We start from the raw sequence: 12,502 nt of genomic DNA, 5'->3' as shown, positions 1-12,502 counted from the left end.
TAGGAGTGGGTTACTTAACAAACTCTCCAGTGCCAGGAGGTTTTTGTCAGGGACAAACAATAAATACCTAAAACAATACAAGTTCTTATCAGTCCTCTTAGTTGCACACTGGAACTGGAGGATGAGACCCTATTTCAGAAGACACTACACATCTAGGTTGTAAGATATAAAGAAAACGAGCTGGACTAGAGCTCAAAAACTCATCTTAGCTGACTAGCTTTCTAAGTGCTGTAAGGTTCAATGCAGACAGATGGAGGATAAAAGGTATCAGTGGATTTACCCAGCTATGAAGTCTGTGAATTACAAAGCCAAATTGCTAGTCAGGATGTACACACCTGTGCAATAGTGGCACAACTATTATGGGGAAACCAACCACCCTTTGATTGACTTTGAGGCATACTCCACAGAAGGAAATCCATGTCCGGTATTGTAAGTCTAGTCAACAACCTATGTTTGGGAATATGACTCAAAATGATACCTTATCACTGTTGTTTAACTAAATTGACATGCCTTTGAAATATCTGTGCTTATGCCCATAGACAAAATGCTTCTCTTTGCAACAAAGTAGGTATTGTAATCCAGAGACTTATCATTGTTCAAGGGGCTGAGGATAAATGACTGCTGAGGGCCCAATTTTAAAATAAAAACACTATACCTACCCTAATAAGGCTCAGAAAACACTGTTAACAAAGAGTGAGAAGAATTTAAGAGCCAGCAGATAAGTATTCTATAAAATGTCATTCTGTAGGCATGATACAGCCAATGTATGAGGCTATACCCTTTACTGCGAACTACTAGCTCTTAACTGATTCTGGAAGAGGAGGCAGTCTTTTACTTTAGTTACAAAGTCATGATTGCACATATAACCCTGATCAAACCCAGTGGATCAAACCAAACCAAAATATATACACAGAAATATGACCAAAATAAAGGGAAAAGGGAGAGTACAGAAGGATGAGAGGGAGACAAAAGATGGTAGGAGTGAGAGAAGTATGCATTTGAAATTGTCAAATGCAACTACAAGTTTTGAAACTTGTTACATGAGACAATTATGTTTAATGCGTTTAATGATCCTCCTAATTAGTAACCAGTGTATACAAATGAAAATAAAACAGAAATTGAAAGATATGAGTAAATTATTCATTTGGCTTTTATCTTGAAATAAGCTTTGCTGAACAAGTCAGGCTTGATGTCCAATCTTCAGTCCCTCTCCCTCTCTCCATCTCCCTCCCCCCTCTCTCTCCCACTCCTCTCCCACACAAATACGTTGAAATGTTCTGAGCATTTCTAGAGCAGAGACCACTAGACAACCCTTGTATAGTGCTGAAAGCAAATAGGCCATATGTCATGGTTTGAATATTCATGGCCCAAAGAATTGGTACTATTAGGAGGTGTGACTTTGTTGGAGTAAGTGTGTCACTGTGGATGTGGACTTTAAGAAATTCATCTTAGCTGCCTGGAAGCCATTCTTCTCCTAGCTGCCTTCAGGACAAGATCTGAAACTCTCAACTCCTCCAGTCTCATTTTGGCCTGGTTGCTGCCATGCTCATGTCTTGTTGACAATGGACTGAAGCTCTGAACCTGTAAGCCAGTCCCCATTAAATGTTGTCCTTTGTAAGAGATACCTTGGTCATGATGTCTATTCACAGCAGTAAAACCCTAAGACAACATACACCTCCTCCCTTCCCTCTCCCTTTGCCATTCCCCACCTCCTTCTCTTCCCACCCCTTCTCCTCCTCTTCTCCTGTTCCTTCTCACTGAGTACAATTAAGGCAGCTCACAAGTGTGGGGATGTCTACCTCTGCTGGTACCCTGTCAATGGCCATATCCCTGAAAAAAAAACTGACTATTCATGGCTAGCAGATGATATTTCCAGTAGTCAACATTTTTATTAGAATCTTTAGCTAATTCTTTATGACACAATTTTCAACATTGAATTTAGAAAAATTTTCTGCCTTTAGACAATATTCTCTGAAATAAAACAATGAAGTTAGAAATCAAGGTGATTAAGATAGCTTTTGAAATCCAGATGTCTTAAAATTAACATATACTTGGGATTGGAGAGATGTCTCAGTAGTTAAGCACACTTGTTGTTCTTTCAGTAAGGCCTAGACAGGAGCTCCCAGTACCTTCATCATAGCTCACAAGTACCTACACCTTCAGTTCCAGTATCTGTGGGTACTGCATAAAGGTGGTAGATTTACATACATACATGCAAAACAGTCACACTCATAAAATAAAAATAAATATATCTCTTTTTAAAAATATATATTACTTGAAGTGACTATTTATAAGAGAAAAAGAATAATGGAAGTTCAAACTTATGTAGGATGCAACTACAGCAGAATATATAGGGTGATTTGTACATTTAAATTGATCTATAGATATATTACAATTTAATGGAATCCAGGGATACACAAATGTATACAAAAATGTATGAGCTCATTCTAAACTATTTGTATTATTTTATATTGCCATGAATATTAATGAATTTTAAAGAATTTTTTAAAAGTCTTTTTGTCTTACCTAAAATTGGAGTTAAAAAGATATGTGCATTATTGCAGCAATGAACTATTGACCCATAGACTGGTAAATTGAGCAATGGAACAAAATTGGAGTCTGAGAAACCATTGATTTGATATATGAGAACTTCACATAGGACAAGGCTTTTTTTTGAAAATTAGTACAGAAAATAGAATTCCTTCAAGAGAAGGTGACATGACAATTGATGTACACACACATAAAAAGGTTTGGCTTTTAATGAATCTTATTTAAAATAGCACAAAGGGAAAGTGCCTCTAGCAGTAAAATAACTGGAAAAATGCTGTGGACTACTTAGTGATATATATGAAAAGCAGCTATATATTGTGTTGTACATGCATTCCTGAAACACAATGCTCTGCAAAAAAAAGTTGGAAATGAATGTATACATCTTATTCAAAGTATGAAAGTCAGAAATTATGAAAATTTAACTATTTTAATTTTAGTGATATATATCTGTGTGTCATATTATTAAAATAATCAATGATTTACCAGTATGGTTTCTTGTTTGCACAAACTACTTGCATATACTTGCTACTTAAATATAAGCATTGCAGATACATTCAAATAGTATATATTGAAATAAATCTGCTTCTGTCCATTGTTTCTAGGTTTCAAAATGTGTGAGTAAAGTATGGTGAAGGAGTTGTTTCCTCATATTTACCTCAGAAAATGCAAAAGGCACCATAGGAGGTAATTTCTCTACTCTTATTCAGAAGGTCAAGGTGACTTAAAGAAATCAACATGTATTCATGTTAAAATGTGAAAGTGGTCAACATCATTAAAAAGCACATTTTGGGGATTAGAAATAAATGTATGAACACTTGCAATGTCTCTTTTCTTGCAACTCACTCTGTTTTCTTTACTGTATTGACTCCTTATTATCAAGAGTCTTTCTGTAACCAAATATAAGTTATTGTGCTGAAGAAGAGCTTAACAAAGAATTCTCACCTGAGGAATACCGAATGGCTGAGAAGCACCTGAAAAAATGTTCAGCATCCTTAATCATCAGGGAAATGCAAATNAAAACAACCCNGAGATTCCACCTCACACCAGTCAGAATGGCTAAGATCAAAAATTCAGGTGACAGCAGATGCTGGTGAGGATGTGGAGAAAGAGAAACACTCCTCCATTGTTGGTGAGATTGCAAGCTTGTACAACCACTCTGGAAATCAGTCTGGTGGTTCCTCAAAAAACTGGACATAGTACTACCTGAGGATCCCGCAATACCTCTCCTGAGCATATATCCAGAAGACATTCCAAGTGGTAAGAAGGACACATGCTCCACTATGTTCATAGCAGCCTTATTTATAATAGCCAGAAGCTGGAAAGAACCCAGATGCCCCTCAACAGAGGAATGGATACAGAAAATGTGGTACATTTACACAATGGAGTACTACTCAGCTATTAAAAAGAATGAATTTATGAAATTCCTAGGCAAATGGATGGACCTGGAGGGCATTATCTTGAGTGAGATAACTCAATCACAAAAGAACTCACATGATATGTACTCACTGATAAGTGGATATTAGCCCAGAAACTTAGAATACCCAAGATATACAATTTGTGAAACACATGAAGCTCAGGAAGAACGAAGATCAAGGTGTGGATACTTTGCCCCTTCTTGAAATTGGGAGCAAGGCAACCATGGAAGGTGCTACAGAGACAGAGTTTGGAGCTGAGACGAAAGGATGGACCATCTAGAGACTGCCATACCTAGGGAACCATCCCATAATCAGCCTCCAAACGCTGACACCATTGCATACACTAGCAAGATTTTGTTGAAAGGACCCTGAGATTGCTGTCTCATGTGAGACTATGCCGGGGCCTGGCAAACACAGAAGTGGATGCTTACATTCAGCTATTGGATGGATCTCAGGGCCCCCAATGGAGGAGCTGGAGGAAGTACCCAGGGAGTTGTGGGGATCTGCAACCCTATAGGTGGAACAACAATATTAACTAACCAGTACCCCCACTCCAGAGGCATATGTATGAAATTCAATTTCTGACTTCCAAAACTGTCTATGAAAAGAGAAAAAAATGGGTGTCATCCAAAAGGTTGAGACATAACAGTATTATCTCTGTAAATCTGAGGTACAATCTGAAGTTTTGAGGTTTTTAATTACCATATTCTTTAAAAATTCATTACATTTACATGTCTCTCTCTCTGAATTTGTGTTTGTGTGTGTGTGTGTGTGTGTGTGTGTGAGAGAGAGAGAGAGAGAGAGAGAGAGAGAGAGAGAGAGAGATAGTGTGTGTTTGTGTGTTTGTAGTAATAGGTGTACCATAGCACATTCATGGAGGTCAGAAGTCAACTTGAACTTGCTGGAGTCCATGTCTTTACTTCCATGACTTCCACTTTGAAAGTATCTTAGATTGAAGCCTCATTTTCAGGCTTTGTGGCAGGGGCCTTTATCTACTGAGCAATCTTGCCAGTTTTAAGCTAATATATTCTTTAAAAAAAACATTGTATATACTTTATTTTTCACTTAACTAGTTATTTTATTGTTGTCTTAAATGTTTGTTATCTCCTTGGGTTATGGACATTGAACACCATTCCTACTATTTTGACTGTATGACCTACTTGACCTAGTAATGAAACTGCCCATTAGGAATCAGTAGGCTGCTAACTATCCCTACCCCATCTGTAGCCTACTCTAACCCTCTCCACTTTGTTATAACCATTTTTCTTTTTCTTTTTAAGCATTTGCATGTTTTAAAAAGTAATTATTATATCTCATATGAATTTAATTGCAAACAAAAACTACCATCAATGTAATTTATAATATTAAATCTTATGATCTTCTTTATTATTTCTTTTTTCTTTTTAAAAATTGATATTTTAATTATTTATTCTCTCATAAAATGCATCCAGACCATAGCTTCCCCCCTTCCCTCCCAGAGTACCCCCATCTCCACTGTCCTCTATTTCTTTTCAGAAAAATGCAGGCCTCCCAGTAATACTAACCAAACATAGCATAGCAATATGCAAGAAGACAAGGCATAAACTCTCATGTCAAGGCTTGACAAGACAAATCCTAGGAGGAAAAGGGTTCCAAGTGCAAGCAAGAAGAATCAGAGGCATGCCTACTCCCACAGTTAGAAGTACAACAAAACCCCAAGCTAAACAACCATAGCATGTATCCGAATGATCTAACATAGACCCATGACAGCCCTGGCACTGCTACTTGAGTGTTTGTGAGCCCCTATGAACCTTAATTACTTGATATATGTGGGATGTATTCCCCTGGTATTCTCTGACTCTCTGGTTCCTAAATCTATATCTCCCCTTTCTTCTGTGGGGTTTCTGAAGTTCTATCTAATTTTTGTCTGTGGGTTTCCATCAGCTTCTTGAAGAAGCTTCTATGATGATGAATGAATGGTCTAGGTACCAATCTATGAGAATAGCAGAATACCATTTTTTATAATTTCATTGACTTTTTTTGGCAGTCAAGTTTGGTTCTACTCTAGGTCTCTGTGTAATTAAACCAAAATTTAAATTTAAATGTTATTTTGATTATATTCTTCTCTTCCCTCAAGTCCTTCCAAACCCTTCTTACCCACCTAACTTTATTTTATTTTTACAAAAAAGCAACACAAAAAATCAATACCTAGAAAAAGTAATAAACACCACCACAAACGGGCAAACAAAACAAAACAAATAGACTGTGCTGGCTAGTTTTATGTCAACTTGACACAAGCTGAAAGGAAGAAACCTCAATTGAGAAATTCCCATAAGATTGCACTGTAGGCAAGATTGTAGGGAATTTTCTTAATTTGAAATTGATGGTTGGCATATTATAGGCAGTGCCATACCTGGGCTGGTGGTCCCGCGTTCTATGAGAAAGCAGGCTGAGCAAGCCATGATGAGGAAGCCAGTAAGCAGCACCCCTCCATGGTCTCTGTACAACCTCCTGCCTCCAGGATCTTGCACTGTTTTGAATAACTGTCCTGACTCCCTTCAATGATAAACAGTGATATGGCACCGTAAGACATACTCTTTCCTTCTCAAGTTGCTTTTGGTCATTGTATTTCATCACAGAAATCGCAACCTAAACTAAGACAAATACCAAACTATATCCAAAGAAAAGCATGCAAAAACAAACAAACAAACAAACAAACCAACCTGTGGAATCCATTTCATGTTTGGTCAGCTACTCCTGACCATGAAGCCTGTCCTGGAGTGGTTACTATACCCAGCATCACACAATTGCATAAAATTGATTTTCCTTCTCCCAGCAGGTATAAATAATCATTCAATTGTTAACATTTACCCTAGGGGGTAGGCTATCTTTCTTAATCTCTCTCTTCTTTCTTTCTTCACTTATTTTTGTCTCTCTCTCTCTTTCATTTTCTTATAATTAATAAAATAAAATAAGATCAAACAAAAACTATAAAAGTGAAGTCTGAAAAACCCCACAGAATGAAACAACCCAAGAGAAGGCACAAGAATAAGAGACCCACCCATATGCATAATCAGGAATCCCATAAATACACTGGAAGCCATAATTATTAACAGGTACAGACCCATGTTGATGTCTTCTGATTCTGTGAGATCATATGAGTTCTTCTCTTGTTGATATAGAGAGCCTTGCTTTGTTGGTGTCCTCTGTTTCTTACACTGTTTCTGACTCTTCTTCCTAGGGATTCCCTGAACTATGAGGTGATGTATTTGATGAAGACATCCAAATAAATAAATCTTAAAAAAAATAAAATAAAAAATGGGGGGGGGGCTGGTGAGATGGCTCAGTGGGTAAGAGCACCTGACTGCTCTTCCGAAGGTCCAGAGTTCAAATCCCAGCAACCACATGGTGGCTCACAGCCATCCGTAACGAGATATGGCGCCCTCTTCTGGAGTGTCTGAAGACAGCTACAGTGTACTTACGTATAATAAATAAATAAATCTTTAATAAAAAAATGAAGACATCCTATTAGGACTGAGTGCTCCAAGGTTTTGTTTTCTCTACATAGTACCTGGCTGTTGTTCTTTGTATTTGTTCCTGTCTGCTACAAGAGGACCCTTCTCTGATGATGGCTGAGCAAGGCACTGATCTATGAATATAACAGAATATCATTAGGAATCATTTGTCACTACATAGTTTTTAGACCAGTATTATTTGGGTTTATTCCAGAGCCTTGGACTGTCTAGTCTCAGGTAATTGGTTACTGAAACAATGTGGAAAATAGTTTACTTTTTGTGCAATGGACCATAAATGAAAACAGTTATTGGTTGGTTACTTCTGTAAGCTTTGGACTGCACCATTTCCCTATTATAATTTGTAGATAATAAACCATTATAGATAAATGGTTTGTGGCTGGCTTGGTGTTTAAATATTTTCTTTAATAGCACGTAGAGTACCATCTAATACCAAAGATGCTTGAACATATGGGTGAAGTCTCTATGTAGGCACCAGCTCAACATCTCCATTTTCTTTCATTTTTATTTTTTAACATTTTTAGTTAATTATTTTTTTACAGTCCATATATTATCCCACCCATCCACACTCCAACTATTCCACATCCCATAACTCCACTCCATCCACCTGTGTCCACATGGATGTGCCCCTCACAGGCCACTTGACCTTTAAAATCCCTGGGGTCTCCAGTCTCTTGAGGGTTGGATAAATCATCTCTGAATGAACACAGACCCAGCAGTCTTCTACTGTATGTGTGTTTGGGGCCTCATATCAGCTGGTGTATGCTATCTGGTTGGTATTCCAGTATCTTAGAGATCTCTGGGGTCCAGGTTAATTGAGACTGCTGATACTCCTACAGGATCACCCTTCTCCTAATCTTCTTTCAGCCTTTCCTAATTCAACAGCAGGGGTCAGCTGCTTCTATCCATTGGTTGGGTTCAAACATCTGCATCTGATTCTTTCAGCTGCTTGTTGGGTCTTTCAGAGGGCAGTCATGATAAATCCCTTTAGTGAGTGTTATATAGCTTCAGTAATAATGTCAGAACTTGGGACCTCCCCTTGAGCTGGATCCCACTTTGGGCCTTCACTGGACCTTCTTTTCCTCAGGTTCCTCTCCATTTCCAGCCCTGTAATTCTTTCAGACATGAACAATTATGGGTCAGTGTTATGACTGTGGGATGCCCCTCCCTCATTTGATACTCTGTCTTCCTGCTAGAGTTGGGCTTTATTAGTTCCCTCTCCCTGCTGTTGGGCATTTCATGTAAGGTACCTCCCTTTGAGTCCTGAGAGTCTCTCACCTCCCAGGTCTCTGGCAAATTCTGGAGGCTCCTCAACCTCCTATCTTCCTAGGGTGCCTGTTTCTATCATTTTTGCTGGCTTTCAGGGTTCAGTTATTTTCCCTCACCCAATAACAGATCAGGTTCCCCTCTCACACACACCCCACATCCCCTTCCTATCCACTTTCCATCCCAGTCTCTCCCTCCCTCTGCACTTGTGATTGCTTTCTTCTCTCTGACTGAAGTGTTCTCACTTGGGCACTTCAATTTTTGACCCTTTGAGTCCTGTGGATTGCATCTTGGCTTTTTTTCTTTTCTTTTTTTTCTTTTTTTCTTTCTTTTTTTTTTTTTTTACTAATACCTACTTATTAGTGAGTACATACCATGCTTGTCCATTTGGATCTGAGTTACCTAACTCAGGATGATATTTTCTAGTTCTGTCCATTTGACTGCAAAACTCAGGATTTCCTCATTCTCAAAAGCTGAATAGTATTTCAATATGTAAATGAACCACATTTTCTGTACCTTTTCTTCTGTTGTAGAACATCTGGGTTGTTTGCAGCTTCTGGCTATCACAAATAAGGCTGCTATGAACATAGTAGAACTTGTGCCCCTTTTGGGTATATTCCCAAGAGTGATATAGATATGTCTTCAGGTACATCTATTTCCAATTTTCTGAGGATCCTCCGGAATGATTTCCAGAGTGGTTGTACAAGCTTGCAATCCNACCAACAATGGAGGAGTGTTCCTCTTTCTCCACATCCTTGCCAGCATCTGCTGACACATGAATTTTTTATCTTAGCCATTCTGACTGGTGTAAGGTGGAATCTTAGGGTCATTTTGATTTGCATTTCTTTGATCACTAAGTGTTGTATACTGACCCTCGGCCTATATGAACTGGGTACACCTGGGAGGCAGGCTGGGGCTAAAAAGACTTAGAATGCGAGAGATTAATGGATCCAAGATGATTCCCTGTTCAAGGCTGTCAAGTTTATTAAGAGACTGTGCTTTTAAGGGAGAAGCTATAGTTTAATACCTTGTCTTTGAGAATTATAAAATTGTTGACAAAATATGTCAAATACTTGACTGTTATAGTCAGATTTAATATAACATGGGCAGTGACTAATTACACTTTCAGTTGTTTCTCTTGAAGAGTAGTTGTAACTAGAAAGCTTGAAAAGATATTAATAGTCACATGTGCATAATTGATTTACTTATTAATCAGAATTGAGAGCATTCATTTGCAGCAATTGATTAAGTATAGGTCCTCAAGAAGTAACACCATTATGTGGAAACAGGTAGAATCTGAGGACACCAAAAACAATTTTTGTTTAATTTGACATGTACATTCTCTAAGAATACCAAAAGATTGTCTCAAGCCATTACTATTTTGAGTATATAAAGAACGAGATTATTCTTATGTAAGGCCAGTATTCTGCCTGAGATATAAATCTAGCATGGCATTGCCTTAAGGGGGTTTGTCCAGGCAATCCAGGAGAGATTCTTAAATGTCCAAAAACAGTCTTCTTAAAAGAACAGCGTTTTTTTTCCTATGAGTTGTATATGCATAAACAATTGCAAATTCTAGAATTTATACTATCTGAGGGATGAAAAATGACTTTGAATATTTCTTTAGGTTCATCTCAGTCATTCGAGTTTCCTCAGTTGTGAATTTTTGGTTTAGTTATATATTCCATTTTTTGACTGGGTAGTATGATATTTTGGTGATTAACTCTTTTTGAGTTCTTTATATATTTTGTATATTAGCCCTCTATTGGATATGGGGTTAATGAAGTTTTTGTTTTTGTTTTTTTTTTCCTAATCTGTAGGTTACTGATTTGTCTTAATGACAAATCCTTTGCCTTACAGAAGCTTTCCAGTTTCATGAGGTCCCATTTATCAATTATTGATCTTAGAGCATGAGCCATTAGAATTCTATTTAGGAAATTTCCCCCATACCAATGAGTTCACAGCTCTTTCCCACTTTCTTTTCTATTAGTTTCAGAGTATCTGGTTTTATGTTGAGGTTAGGTTCTTGATCTACTTGCACCTGAGCTTTGTACAAGGTGACAAATATGGGTCTAATTTCATTTTTCTACATACAGACAGCCAATTAGACCAGCACCATTTATTGAAGATGCTTTCTTTTTTTCCATTGTATAATTTTGACATCTTTGTCAAAGATCAAGTGACTTAAGTGTGTGGTTTTATTTCTGTGTCTTTAATTCTATTCCATTGATCAACGTGTCTGTCTCTGTACCAATACCATGCAATTTTTATCACTATTGCTCTGCAATAATGCTTGAGGTCACGGATGAGGGATGGTGATTCCTCCAGCTGTTTTTTTTTTTAATTTTATTTTTATTGTTAAGTATGTTTTTGATATTCTGTTTTTTTTTTTCTGCCTTTCTAGATGAATTTGAGAATTGCTCTTTCCATGCCTTTGAAGAATTCTGTTGGGATTTTGATGGGGATAGTATTAAATCTATAGATTGCCTTTGGTAAGATGGCCATTTTTACTATGTTATTTCTGCCAATCCATGAGCATGGGAGATCTCTCCATTTTCTGAGATCTTCTTCGATTTATTTCTTGAGAGACTTGAAGTTATTGTCATACGGGTCTTTCACTTGTTTAGTTAGAGTTACCCGAAGATACTTTATATTATTTGTGGCTATTGTGAAGTGAGCTGTTTCCCTAATATATTTCTCAGCCTGTGTATCATTTGTATAAAGGAAGGCTATTGATTTACTTTTGTTAATTTTATATCTGGTCACTTTGCTGAAGTTGTTTATTAGCTCGAGTTCTCTGGTAGACTTTTTGGAGTCACTTATGTATATGAACATACCATCCACAAATAGTGACACCTTTATTTATTCTTTACCAATTTGTATCCCCTTGATCTCTTTTTGTTGTTTTATTGTTCTACTAAAGCTCAAAACACATTGAACCCTATACAATAATAGTGGGACATTTCAACATCACACTCTCATCCATGGACAGGTTATTGAAACAGAAACTAAACAGAGACACAGTGAAAGTAAGAGAGTTTTTGAACCAAATGGATTTAACAGATATCTACAGAACATTTCACCCTAAAACAAAATAATACACCTTCTTCTGTTTATGTATTCATAGGTCCTTTTAAGGTTTTTATTAATTTCTTCTTTAAAGACCTGTATCATGTTCACAAAAGCTGTTTGAAGGTCTTTTACTTGTGCTTCATCTGTGTTGGAATATCCATGGCCTGCTAAGGTAGAATAACTTGGAGATATATTGTCTTTGCTGCTATTAATTTTGGTTTTCCCTAGTATCTAGGCATCTGGGAGTGGGAAGATTATGATTCTTAGTGCTGTCATTTGTTCTTATCTTTGTTGCGTGTTTTTCCTCCTTGTTTTCTCTTTCCTCTGTGGTTCTTGTGAGAGTGTGGTGACCATTTATTACTTGTAGAAAAGTATTCTGGAGTTCTGATACGTATGGATGTTGGGGGCTTCCATATTACGTGTCTTTCTGGGAACTTACAAATGGGGATGTTCTGAGATCATGGAGGGACTTCATAGAGGGAAGAAAGCAGGATATTCCACAAGGATATGCTTAGTTCGTATTCTGGATTCTGTTTAATTATTCTCCTCTGTTTGGGGTCAGACAATGAGGAAAGGCTATTGCAGGAATTTTGCTAAAGATGTGGGGGTGAGACTGAGTGTTTGGAATAAATGGTGGAAGAGTTGAAGAACTTCACTGAGCCTATCTTCTTCCCTGGCAGGAGTGGC

This window comes from Mus caroli, chromosome X, assembly GCF_900094665.2.
Source record: "Mus caroli chromosome X, CAROLI_EIJ_v1.1, whole genome shotgun sequence".
Classification (NCBI taxonomy): Eukaryota; Metazoa; Chordata; class Mammalia; order Rodentia; family Muridae; genus Mus; species Mus caroli.
This window is presented reverse-complemented; position numbering follows the sequence as displayed.